This window comes from Furipterus horrens, unplaced genomic scaffold (assembly GCF_987537825.1).
Source record: "Furipterus horrens unplaced genomic scaffold, mFurHor1.1.pri manual_scaffold_4, whole genome shotgun sequence".
Lineage (NCBI taxonomy): Eukaryota > Metazoa > Chordata > Mammalia > Chiroptera > Furipteridae > Furipterus > Furipterus horrens.
This window is the reverse complement of record NW_028327174.1, coordinates 28451161-28464308: the sequence shown is the minus strand read 5'-3', so window position 1 is coordinate 28464308 and position 13148 is coordinate 28451161. Positions and strand designations below refer to the sequence as shown.

Genomic DNA, 13148 nt, shown 5'->3' with positions numbered 1-13148 from the left:
CTGCCGCCATCAACCTCGGTCCCGCATTGATCGCAGCCTTGATAACTGGGTGCCTTTATGACTTCCCTCCGGTCCCTTTCCCGCCCACCAAGTCTCACCAGTTTATTTGCCGCTAGCGCTCTGGGTCGACCAGATACTCCGCGGCTCGGGTGCAGGCAAGACCCGGAAAGTGGATTTCACTCCCAGCCGCGCGCGCCGGCGCGCGCACACGGTTCTCACAGGGACACTGGGCATGCGCGGCGCGCGGCCGGCTTTAGCAGCGAGCGATTGAGCGGGCGGGCAGATCCAGACTTCACTGGCAGCGGCTGGAGAGGCGGTGTCGGCGAGCGCGAGATCCACGCTGTGCTAGTCCGGGAGATCGCTTTTCTAAAGCTGGTTGCAGACAGCGTCTTGGCTGCTCGCGGAGGACTGAGAGGGCGCCGTCCAGGTCGGAGGCTTTCTACTGGCTCCCTCCTGCTTCGTCTGGGCTTGAGGCACCTCCAGGGAAAGCCGCGGCCCCGAAGGCGGATCGGAGGTAAGAACCCCTCAGCAAAAGCGCCCGCCGGGATCCGATGCTTTGGACTCTCCCTCGACTTTAAAAATCCGCCTTTGTGTGCTTGGATGGAGCGGTGCCAGGCGCCGCGTCCGTCTTCATTCACTTTCACTGCTTTCAACTGGTGTGGGGAGCCAGGTGTGCGTGTCCGCGCATCGGGTCCCAGGGCGCCGGGGGCCGGTGCCCACCCTCGGGCGCCTGCCCCGCTCCGCCTGCCACCCCGGGGGCTCCGGGGAGGGTGAGCAGAGAAGATTCACTGTGTCCCTGTAATATTTCCTGGTAACCTGAGCTTCCGCAGATACACCTGCGCTTATCTGGGCGGTCGGGCGACTACAGAACGAGTGTTCTTCTCTCAGTTTATCCTAGACTTGGGGTTTTCAGAGCTACCCTCCCCACCTCCAAATGCGGAGGGGGTCTTTTCAGATTGACATTTTGTAATAAGGTCTCACCAGCGAATTATCTCCTCAAATCAACATAGCTTTTTATATATGAGTAGTTGTCACTTCTAATTAGTGTTGACTTTCCTTCCTTAGCTTGTTCCACTTTACACATCTTTTTACTTTTGGAAAGGTGGCCTTTCTGGTGTCTTTGTCAGTTAATGCCTTTGGAGTGGATTTCCCCACCTCTTTAGACCCTGCTCACTCCTCCAATGCTCACTCTTTTCTTTCCTTTCAAGGACTACCTGTATGCAGAATCTTTGCACCAATTGTTCTCTTCCTTTGCACTGTATCTCAAACCCTTCTTTTCCCATAGTGCTGCTGTCATCTCTTTGGGGGTAGGACACTGTGGTATGAGGACCTGAAATGCATAGATAGATGTCTAGAGCGGTAGAGCATTAGGAATCAGGATCCTCCTTTATAAAATATTTTTTCAATGAAATGCATTATTGCTTTCCTTTTAAAGGTTTCAGTTCTTTCCTCAGATAAGAGGGATAGATAATATCGTAAGAGTTCAGATGAAACTTTGTTCCAGATGTATGTGAATAGCTTGATTTTGGCTTTGTTATTCTGGGGAGATAGGAGAAAGGATTTCCAGAAGGCTTCTTTATATATGTATCAACAGCAAAGCAACAGTGTTGTGTATTGCTTCTCATTTATTTCCGTTGAAAGGATGCCATTCTTCTACAGTGACTTGGGTTTTGGAAAGTGTACACTAGTAATTTAGATCATGTGGTCATGAAATTAAAGTCAGTGCCATCTTCTCTCACCTAGTATATATTTTCTTTTTGACTTGTAGTTTTCTGGGCATATTGTTGTAGTTCTTAAGTTGCTGGTCTGGAAAATTTTTGGTCATTGGTTTACACTTGTACTTATAATTTGAAAACAATTCACTTTATAGGCTTGCCATGTAAAGGGTAGATAAGAGTGTATCACAAATGTATTGACATTGTATGCAATGCCTTTAGTGCAGAATTCATAGATTAAGATTTTTTAAAATTCCATAAGTTATTCATTTCACAGCAGAAACAAAAACTTGCTTTTAATTCCTGTATTATGAGATACCACTCTTTGAAAATTTTTTTCTTCCTCTTTCCAGTGTCAAGTCAATATCATCATATAGTCATTTTCAGTCTTTTAGTGGGGAATGCTTTAGTATTCAGGCTGATTTTTTTTCAAAATGGTTTATTCTTGTTCCCTATCAGGAATCTAATGTCTGATTTTGAACACTTTGCTTGTTTCTGACGAAATGTAAAAATTCCATTTTGTTTTTATTTCTAGCTTTTTTTTGCTTGAATTTTTATTTTTGCTGATACTTTTCAGATATCAGTCCTTTTCTTTTATAGTGCTGTGACATAGGTTTTGTGTTCTTTGCTTTCAGTGTTTTTATTTGATAACATTTTAAATCCTAGTCCTATCTTTTGCTTACACTGTACTACACATGTGTTCACCGCTACATTTTTTCTTTCTCTACTGACTCTTCTGTTTTCTTCATTTTTATATTAATTATGCAGCAGCTCACTTGAACCATGGTTATATAAGAAAATAGAGTATTCAGAAAAAAGGATGGTAGTTTTTTCTCATGTCTCTCTTTAGATGCTTGGAGTTTTGTTGGATGACTATTTTAGCACTGATTGATTGATATAAAATTTAGGTTAGCTTTTCTGAGTTGTAGAGCACATTTGATAATTATTTAGATAATCAGAAAAAAAACATAAGTTAATAATAGGTTATAAACTTTCAGACATCTGCAATGGTATGTAAGGGGAAAAAGTGGAATTTAGTTAACGTACTTCAGCTATAATACACCCCTGCTGGGAATTACTGCATGAAATTGTTTGCAGCTGTTAGTGATTGAAAAATATTTTCTTGAAAAAAATCCTGTAACAGAATAGTTGAAAACATGTTAAGTTTAATATATGCAGGGGAGGTGTGAAGTTCTTCAGTGCTTACTACATCTTCAGTGTTTTCTAGATACATCCTTAAATGAGATTTTTTAAAATGTGTTTTATTTTTTTTAGATCAGTTTTATATTTACAGAAAAAAGAATAAAGTTAGTACAGTGATTTCTCATTTATCCCCCTACCCAGTTACCCCTCTTTTTAACATCTTACTTTGGTGTCTGTTACAGTTACTGAATTAGTACTGGTATATTATTATTAACTAAAATTTATACTTTATTTGGGTTTCCTTAGTTTTTATCTAATGCCTTTTTTCTGTCATAGGATCCTACCACCTAGAACATCACACTTAGTAGCCAGGTCTCCCTAAGCTCCTCTTGGCTGTGACAGTTTGTTAGACTTTCCTTGTTTTTGAAGACCTTCACAGTTGTGAGGAGTACCAGACAGGTATTTTTTAGAATGCCCCTCTATTGGAATCAGTCTAAAGTTTCTCTCACAATCAGACTGGGTTTTGTAGAGGAAGATCACAGAGGTGAAAATGCAATTTTTATTATATCATATAAGGGGTATGTGCTATCAACATGATTTATCACTGGTTATAATAAACTTGATCATCTGGCCAAGGTAGTGTTTCTTAGATTTTTGCACTGAAAAGTTACTCTTCTCTTTCTTTTCAGGCTGTACTCTTAAAAGAAAGTCACTGTGCACAGCACAAACTTTAAGGAGTGGAGAGTCATGCCTCTCCTCCTTGAGGGTGGAATATCTATATAAAATTATGTGGAATTCTTCTGCATGGGAGATTTGTCTCTTCTCCCCATTTATTTATGTATTCACTCATTTATTTATATTGATCCAGACTAATGGATATATATATAAAACGCTTTGGGTTATAATCTAATACTGTTTTCTTTTATTGCTAAAATATTTCAACTTTGACCATTAGGAGTCCTTTCAGATGGCTCCACCATATTTTAAAAATCACTTCTGCACTTCCTAGCATTAAAAGATGCTCCAGGCTCATCTTGTATATTTCCATTTCCTGCCCGAGTCCTAGATTCAGCCAGAAAGAATCTGGTTCATTTTCTTGGGAAAAGGTATTAGAAATCAAGGTGTGGGTGCTAGGTGTTCTTGTTGCTCTTGGGGTATCATTGCTTCTGGGCCCTCTAATCTGACTCAGCAGGAACTACATATGTATATACACTTAACTGTACGAATTTCTCTATGTAACTATTTATCATATTAAGCTAAATATGAGTTCATATGGTTGTTTCTTACTCCACCTAATCCATCAACCCCCTATATTATTCAGGCCTTCTTTCCTTACTTATCTGTAAACTCCAACAGTGAGAAGAAAGCTGGATCCCACCGTTTGCTACCCATTTACTTAATTGTTTGGTTCCATTGTGTATGTATAACAGTATTGAAATTGTTAGCTTGTGCTCCTTTACAGAGACTGGAAAGACTTTATCAATTAGAGTACAGTGCTTATGTGCAGTTCCTTTTTGCTTTTAGTCTTACTCCTTTTCCTTCTAGGCCCTTTAGTGAGGTTGCTGCAGTAATGTATAATACAGTTTGAGTCTTTTCTCACAATCTGCATTCCATCCTGGGATCCTCTGACCTTCTAAATTATTTTTTAGAAATTTAAATACATTAAGTTTCACTCTTTGTTCTGTAAAGTTAAATAGATTTTGACAAATGTATAATTTCATGTGTCTATCATGATGATATCAAAGTATCATACAGAATTAAACATCAACACATTAAACATCTCCTGTGCTTAACCTATCACTCCATTAACACTCTTCCCCTGACAACCACTGCTTTAAAAAATTTTTTTTTACTATCTCTATAGTTTTGTCTTTTCCAGATGTCATACAATTGGAATTATACAATCTTGTGAGATTGGCTTTTTTCACTTAGCATATACATTTAAGGCTCATTTGTATCTTATGGTAGTTTGATAGAGCTCCTGTTGCTCCTCACTTTTGTCAGCATTTTATGCTGTCAGTGTTTTTTATTTTATGTATTCTCGTAGGTGTGTAGTAATGTCTCACTTGTGCTTTAATTTGCCATATTTGCCATTCCTTAATGACATTTGACATCAAGTGTATTTTCATATTTGATTTTCCATATGTGTATTTTCTTCGGTGAAATGTCTGTTCTGAACATTTGCCCATTTTCTAATAGGGTTGTCTGCTTTCTTATTATTGAGTTTTAAAAATTCTTTACATCTTTTTTGCTATAAGCATTCTATGAGGTACGTGTTTGTAAATATTTTCTTCCAGTATAGAGGAAACCATCCTAGGTCTAATGACCTAGTACACATCAGCAACAACTTAACTTTTTCTTTCCTGAGTATTTTTGATCATCTGTTGTTTGAATCCATGGATGCAGGACCCGTGATTATCGAGGGCCAACTGTAATTTATTTCCCTTTTCCTCACTAACTCAGAGATTCTTCTTTGTGGAAAACACTTGGTGATAAGGATGCTCAGAGAACTCATAGAGTATGACAAAAAAATTAAAGGAAGAAATGAAGGTTACACAAAGTAGAATAAAGAAAATTACACAGGGAACCAGCAGTGAAGGGAAGGAAGGAAGCCGGGATTCAAATCAACAATTTGGAACAGAAGGAAGAAATAAACATTTGACCAGAACAAAAGAAACAAGAATGCAAAAAAAACCCTGAGAGGCTTAGGAACCTCTGGGACAACTTGAAATGTACCAGCATCCGAGTCATAGAGGTGCTACAAGGAGAAGAGGAAGAGCAAGAAGTTGAAAACTTATTTGAAAAAATAATGAAAGAAAACTTCCCTATTTTGACAAAGGAAATAGACCTACAAGTCCAGGAAGCACAGCAATCAAGTTGGATGCAAAGAGGACCACGCCAAGACACATCATAATTAAAATGCCAAAAGTTAAAGAGAGAATCTTAAGAGCAGAGTTATCTACAAAGGAGTTCCCTTAAGACTATCAGCTGATTTCTCAAAAGAAACTCTGCAGGCAAGAAGGGCCTGGCAAGGAGTATTCAAAGTGTTGAAAAGCAAGGACCTACTACCAAGATTACTCTATCCAGCAAAGCTATTAGCATGGAAGGACAGATAAAGTGCTTCCCAGAAAAGATAAAGATAAAGGAATTCATCATCACCAAACCATTATTACATGAAATGTTAAAGTGACTTATTTAAGAAAAAGAAGATAAAAACTATGAACAATTAAATGACAACAAACTCATGGCTATCAACAACTGACTCTAAAAAAACAAAAACAAATTAAGCAAACAACCAGAACAGGAACCAAAGGTATGGAGATTATTTGGAGGATTATCAACTGGGAGGAGGAAGGGAGAGAATGGGGGAAATGGTGCAGGGATTAAAAAGCATAATTGAACAAAATAGAGGGAATGTTAAGAATAGTATAGGAAAGGGAGAAGCTAAAGGATTTACATGCATGTCCCATGGACATGAGCTAAGGGGGGCGTTGCTGGAGGGATGTGATTACCTGGCAGAGAGGGCAAAGGGGGAAAAATTGGGACTATCAAAAAAATATACTTAAGAAATTAAAAAAAAAAAAAAAAAGGCTTAGAAAAATAAAGTGACTTGTCTACAGCCCACAAGGAGAAATGGAAAGAGGCTGGATGGGAACCCTGACTCCAAAACCCATGCTCTTTTTCTTTGGTTGTGCTGTGTCTTATAAAAATAAAAAGTGCCATGATAGTATCAGGGTGTCCTTGATATTATTCTTTTCTTTAACACTGTATATTACTTATGTGACTAGTGAGCTAAATGAGAATGAATCAAAAGGTTGTGTTTTTGAGATCCACAGAGTCTTTAAATTTTTTTTCAGTTTACTGCTCTACATCCCACTGAGGTATGAGGTGTTGGGACATGTTCATATAGAATGAGGTTCCTTTAAGGAGAGGAACTGGTGAGGATTAAAAAAAATAAAACAGATAATGGTAGTATTAGCTCATTGTTCTTCCTTTTCCTCCACTGAATTATAAGTTTCTTGAGGGCAGGGAACTAAGTCTCAGTTTATCTTTAAGCATAGCACACCACATGAGATCGTCGTCGTCGGCAGCCGTCCGTCTCGAGAGACGATGGCGTAGCTTCCTGAGAGTCTATCTGCACCGCCGAGAATGGCTGTGCAGTCCGATTCGGGAGTGACAATCCCTGCCACACTTGTTACAGGTGAAGGCAGATGGCTGTTGTTGCTGCTGTTGACGCTGCTTCCGCCTCGATCTTTTCTGGACCGCCTCCTGGTTGCGCGCAGCCTCCGCGCGTGACGTACCTTGCCTGACCGCGAGCCTCCAGGCTAGGCGGTCGTCTGCTTGAACTTCCCATGTGTTGAGATTGATGGAGCATTGTGTCATGTCCTTTTTGCAGATGTCTTTGAACCGCAGTTTTGGGCGCCCTGTCATCCTCTGGCCTTCTGCTAGCTCGCCGTAGAGGAGGTCTTTGGGAATACGGCCTGCATCCACATGAGAAACATACTCATAAAATGTTTGTTGAATGAAATTAGCACTTACTATCAATTTTAACAGATATATGTTTAGAAGGGGATGAGTTTTTTTCTCACAGAAGAAGTTGAACATTATTACATTCCCTCCTTCCTTCCCTCCTCCTCTCTCTTCCTTACACATTTGTTGAGTACTTGTTCTGTGCCAGACACTGGGAACAGAAAGTTGAGTGAGACGCTCTCTATATTCTGTCACCAGGGAACCCAGAGAATAGAGGGAAGCAGGCATTTCAATAGAGTGTGGAACTAAAGGGTGTATATATTAAACAAGTAATGGACTTTGAAATCAAAGAGACCTTATCTGCCTTGTTTTTCATATCTAAGAAGTGGAAACTGTAATACTGAGGGTTAGGTTAAGAGAGAGGGAGAAAGAAAAAAAAAAAGGGTATTCCAGCACATAAATGAAAGGAGAGGCTCACTGTGGCTGAGGGAGTCAAAAAAGTCTTTACTGTAGGACATAACATTTATTTTATAGAATGAGTTTTTGAAGCCCAGACCGAGAGTATGATGTTTGACGTGCATGAAGTGGGTGGTCATGATGGGAGTGGTGGGAAATCTTCACTTTCTTACATACAGAGCCTACAGGATTATGAGAAAGAACTGAATAACCAGTTGTTTTTCATTTTTTAGTAGGAGAGACTAAAGATACCAAACCTGTTTTAAGAATTACATGAATCTCCTCTTCTAATAATGTATTATGGTTTTCTGTATATCATCCTTATATAGTAGACACATTCTTGTGTTCTTTTTCAGTCCTGTGATTCTCTAGTGAGTTTATTAAGGAAAAGGACTTGTGTTTGGTGAAATGAGAGGTCCTCTCTCAAACGCTTATATTTAGTAGCATAGCAACATTAGAATGTAATATTCCACAAGGCATCATCTTGTCTTATATGAACCTATTCAGAATTCTAAGAACCATGATAAGTTTCCGACCTCAACCTGAAACTTAACACTTGGGAATATGCTAAAATAAGTTGTTAGTGAATTGATTATGTGCTTGATTAGAGCTCAGAGTTCTATAGTTGAAAAGTTGTATTTTTAATATAAAAGAGAAGAAAAAACAAAAAATAGAAAAAAGATGATCAGTGGAAGGAAAAATATTTTAAACTTAAAGAGAGGGAAAACATTTAAAAAGTTTTTTATTGAAGGCTATTGATATATGAATTTTATTTGGAAGATTTTTTAGCACTGTTACCTGATAGGATATTATTTTTTATTCTAAGAAAAACATGTGTATTATTGATATTTTTTTGATATATATAGATATATTTATTACAACAGTAGAATGTTTCCATTGTCTGAAATGTGTGTGCTAAACATTGTAATTTTTTAAATTGATTCTAATATTTCTAATGTTTTGTCATATTGTAGTTGTTTCTATTTTTTTCTCAAAAATAAAATGTTTAAAATAAAGTATTTAAAATATTTCTGTAAGGTATGTGTGAAAATTGTCACTTTTGAAAAGACATTGAATACAATTTATTTAGTATTCAGTAGTTTTTACATTTGAAGTTAAATAGTAATTTTAGCTATGAAGAGACAATAAGATGGTTTTAAGTAGACAAGAAGATGATTTTCATTTTAGACATGAGACAATAAGACAGTTTCAGATGTGAAGAAAGATATAGTTGTGATAGAGAGGGAAGATACATTTAACTTTCATAAATGGGAGAAAATAGAACATTATTATATGTAGATTCCCCAACCCCCGCCACCCCGTAACAGCACGCTCAGTTTGTTTGTGTCGTATGTATGTGTAAGTAATCTACAGTTTCTCTTTCCAGTGCATTTTCAAAGGTTTAGCTGTTTTATGACTGTGTATTGAGAGTTAACAATATTACTCTTTAATTTAGAAATATTGTTTTAGAAACCCTATCTTAAGGTTGAATTGTCTTATTATTTTAGTGTGTTTACCTACATTATCAGAACTTATGATGTATAGTGTGTTTACTTTCAGTACTGTGTACTGCCACTAGTGTTGAATTTTTTTTACATATCAGGATCCTTTTAGTCTAGGGACAACATTAATTTTGTTGGTAGTTCTTTCATTTAGCTCTTTTGGGGGGCCTTGTTAGAGTCTGAATAATTTAAAAGCAACAGAATTCTTTTTATGATAAAAATCTAGTCATTGAGCTAAATCTTGTATCATTATTCACATGATATTCATGCATGTAAAGGTGTAGAATTAATATGTTATGCCCAAAGAATCTATGTTAAAGATGTTGTTTTTAATTATTGAGGAAAATAATCTTATGAAGACTTTTATTGTATATTAATTCACAGATTTGCTTAAAGTCTCATCTTATATTTTAAAATGAATAATCCATGATAGCCAAACCTGAACAACAATGTATAAAGAATAGTATTAAATTATCAGTTTTATATTTTGTATATTAGTGTATGCTATTTTTGTAGAGTTATAGAATAAAACATTTAAGGTATCATCTTTTACCCCTTCTCCAGCCCCAGTGTCTGACAGCTTTTTTCAATCCTCAGACAACTTTCGTTGAAAATGTATCTTTCATAACTTTGCTATCTTTCCAGTTACTGTTCTCTTTCTCACTGCCTGGTGAGACCTTAGCAGTGGAGAGTGAAATTGGAATAAAAGAGACATTCATGGTGGTTTTGACAGTGGAGGTTACATTTAGGCTGTGGGAGGGTGTGAAACAAAGGAATGATTGAAGCTCTCTCCTCACCTTCATTTTATTTGGGTAGTAAGTAAATTATTTTGGAAGTAGTAGAGTCTCATTGTGAAGATAATGAAATCTTGGTTTTTCCAGAGTAAATACGTTAACAGTGATTAACTTTTACTGGAATACATCTTAACACATTCAATTTCTGTACTAATTAGAAAAGATCCACTATGGTTTTCTATGTATGTTAGAATTTATGTACTGACTTTCTGTTAACATTTTGTTTTGTAGGAGCTCCTTAACAACATAGGGAATTTTAGAATTCAAATTCAAGATATCTCAAGTAAGGTCATATAATATAAAAAGTAATTTTATGTGGAGCACTCCATGAGTGCTAAAGGGTCTTCAAACAGGAGTAAAAGTCTCATCTTACCGCCAAGGCCTCCCTCTCCTCCACCCATATCTGTTACCTATAGTTATTTTCATTTTCTCTCTTCCAGATAGCTAATAGAATATTTGAAGAGTGAAGTTGTGAACTATCACTGTACTACAGAATAGAAGACCTGAGAATATAGGATAATTTAATTCAATGACTACCAATGATATTTTGTGTCATATTTATGGTTTGTAAAGCTATTTATATAATCAAACTAAAAGATTCCAAACTAGTGGATAAAGGGGTAAACTAGCTGTGGTAGTACATGGTAGATAAAAGAAATAGTTTGGCAGTAACCAAAGTAGAAATACAAATATTTCTCAGGAATCTATAAGCCATTTTAATACTGCTGTGCCATTCATGAACTACATATGGGGAACTTTGATTATAAATATGTAAAGTGTAATGTATTATTTGATAGAAGAATATATTAAATATTCAATAAATAGATACAAAATAAAAGGTTTGAGTTCTAAACATGGAAACTTATTCTTGCAAGATTTAACAGCCAGGTCTTTCTAGCTAACATTGATTTCATGAGGGCATTGTGGACATTAGTTGAGTTTTAGACATTCAGTGAAACAAAATGCTTGCTGTCTATAGAAGCTGATCTAGTTGCATGTTTGAGAGAACAGATGTGAATTTGAGGGGAAGCATTTTAGGTTAGGTAGCTGATGCAAGCCTGCTGAGTTTTTCTCTCAACCAGAGGAGGACATGAGTCTGTAAATTTTTGAAAGGGGTTGATCTGAGAACATGGCTAAATTTTAAAAAGACCAAAGAAACTAATTCAGGCAACAGTGCTTTTTGTTTCCTAAGAGAACTTTTAAACAGCTTCTGCCTGTGATGATTTCAGCCTCCTATTTCCCCCTCTCTAACACTTAACTAAATTTTTGCTACTGCTGTCAACCATACCAGTGGCTGGAATGGATGATAACTGGGTAAAATTTCTTTAAAAGAGAAACTGTAGAAGAGGTATGTGTACTCAAATGCATGTGAATGCAATAAAATACACATCAAACTGTCCTCTGTGTGTGAAGGTGTGTTTTGTTTGTTATAGTGGTGACAGATCTTTTTTGGCCCATTTTAACTTTATCCAGTGATACTTCTTGTGACATGAGATAATTGTGTGAGATTAGGGATTTAGCTACACCAATAGCAGGCCCTTTGGCTTTACTCAGCCCAGTCTAATTTCTTGATCTAACAGTCCTGGACATACACAGCTTTATTTAGTAGAAAATAATATTTTTCAGTTAGTGAAATTTATCTCTCAATAAAGAAATATTAAATAAGTGCCTTTTAAGTGCTAGACATATTACTAAATAATGAAGATACTGTAATTAACAAGACAGACAAGATTCCTATCTTTACTGAGTGTATAATGGCAGAAACCTGAATTAAAAGAAGCATGAAAGAAGCATAACTTTTAGGTAAACAATAAAAAATGTATAAAATAAAGAACAACCTTTTGGCATTTCTTTCCTCCCCTTCCTCCCTCCTCCTCACCCTTCTCTTTAATTCCTACGAGAGTGAAGAAATTCACATTTTGTATACATTAATAATTTTTTACATGTATTGATGGTGTGGGTTTTTATAAGTCAGTTTCTAAATTATGTATAATTTTACAATAACTCCACAAAGGAACATTTATTATTTATGAACAGCTTTGGGGAAAAAATTATAGTTTAGCAGTACTCCCTTTGAAAGATTTTCAAATATTGCCTTGATTGGTGAGGCTCAGTGGGTTGGGTGTCCTCCTGCAAACCAAAAGGTCACTTCGATTCCTGGTCAGGACACTGGTCTGGGTTGCGGGCTAGGTGCCTGGTTAGGGCCATGTGAGAGGCAACTGATGGATGTTTCTCTCTAACATTGATGTTTCTCTCCCTCTATTTCTCCTTCCCTTCCCCCTCTCTAAAAAGAAATAAATAACATCTTAAAAAAAGAATGATTTTTGACTACTAAGGTCAATTTAAGATCAGATAAGACTATAAACTTAGAATGAAGATCATACCAAAAACCTCAGGCTCTTTTTAAAGTGTTACTGTACAGATGGGGAAATATCTCTTATCCTGAGTTTGGAATGTGGATAACTTCCAGACTGCCATATGAAGCACCATCATGTTGTACTTTGCTTACAAGAAAGAAAAATGTGGACAACTCCTTCCTTACTCGACCAAGTGCTTTCTAACACACCTCTCAGATTACACACTATTGAAATGATCCCCACAATGTATTTGGCTCATGTGTTTCTAGTTAGCTACTATGAATGAAAGATTTATAACTATCTATTTCAAAAAAACTTCTTCATTTGCATTGCTAAGAGCTTGATTGTTTGGAAATATAATCAAGAATTGCTTTCAAATCATAAGCATGTATGGGTTGAACCATGTTTGGCACTGAACTAAAAAAAATTTTCTCTGCACAAAGAAGGTTTTGAATTAATATTTATCAAATCATTGATTACTTGTTGACTATAAAAGGATAAGTGTGCCTGAGTTTTCCCACGTCTCAGTGATTTGTATCAAACATTTTTCTAGCTATAATAGAAAGCGCTGATAACCTTTTCCTTATCTTGCCTGTTGAACAGTGTATAATAGGATCACAGGGAGGAAGAAGTCATACAAACTTGCCAGACAGATGATTTGAAGTCTCAGTGACAGCCTTGTGACCTAATTTTCCAAGCTCTGTCTACTTA

The 13148-nt window shown here is 36.8% G+C and overlaps 1 protein-coding gene across 2 annotated transcripts in view; it reads left to right on the top strand.

The window, feature by feature from the left end:
* Window positions 1-266: 266 nt before the first annotated feature.
* The window catches only part of EPS8 (EGFR pathway substrate 8, signaling adaptor), a 162577-nt gene continuing 149695 nt past the window's right edge, over window positions 267-13148 (top strand). The window contains exon 1 of one of the 2 annotated variants that reach the window (XM_090272888.1): window positions 267-514. The gene's annotated coding sequence lies outside the window, so the exon portion shown is untranslated. The remainder of the gene's footprint in view (window positions 515-13148) is intronic. The other variant, XM_090272886.1, reaches the window with a different exon arrangement.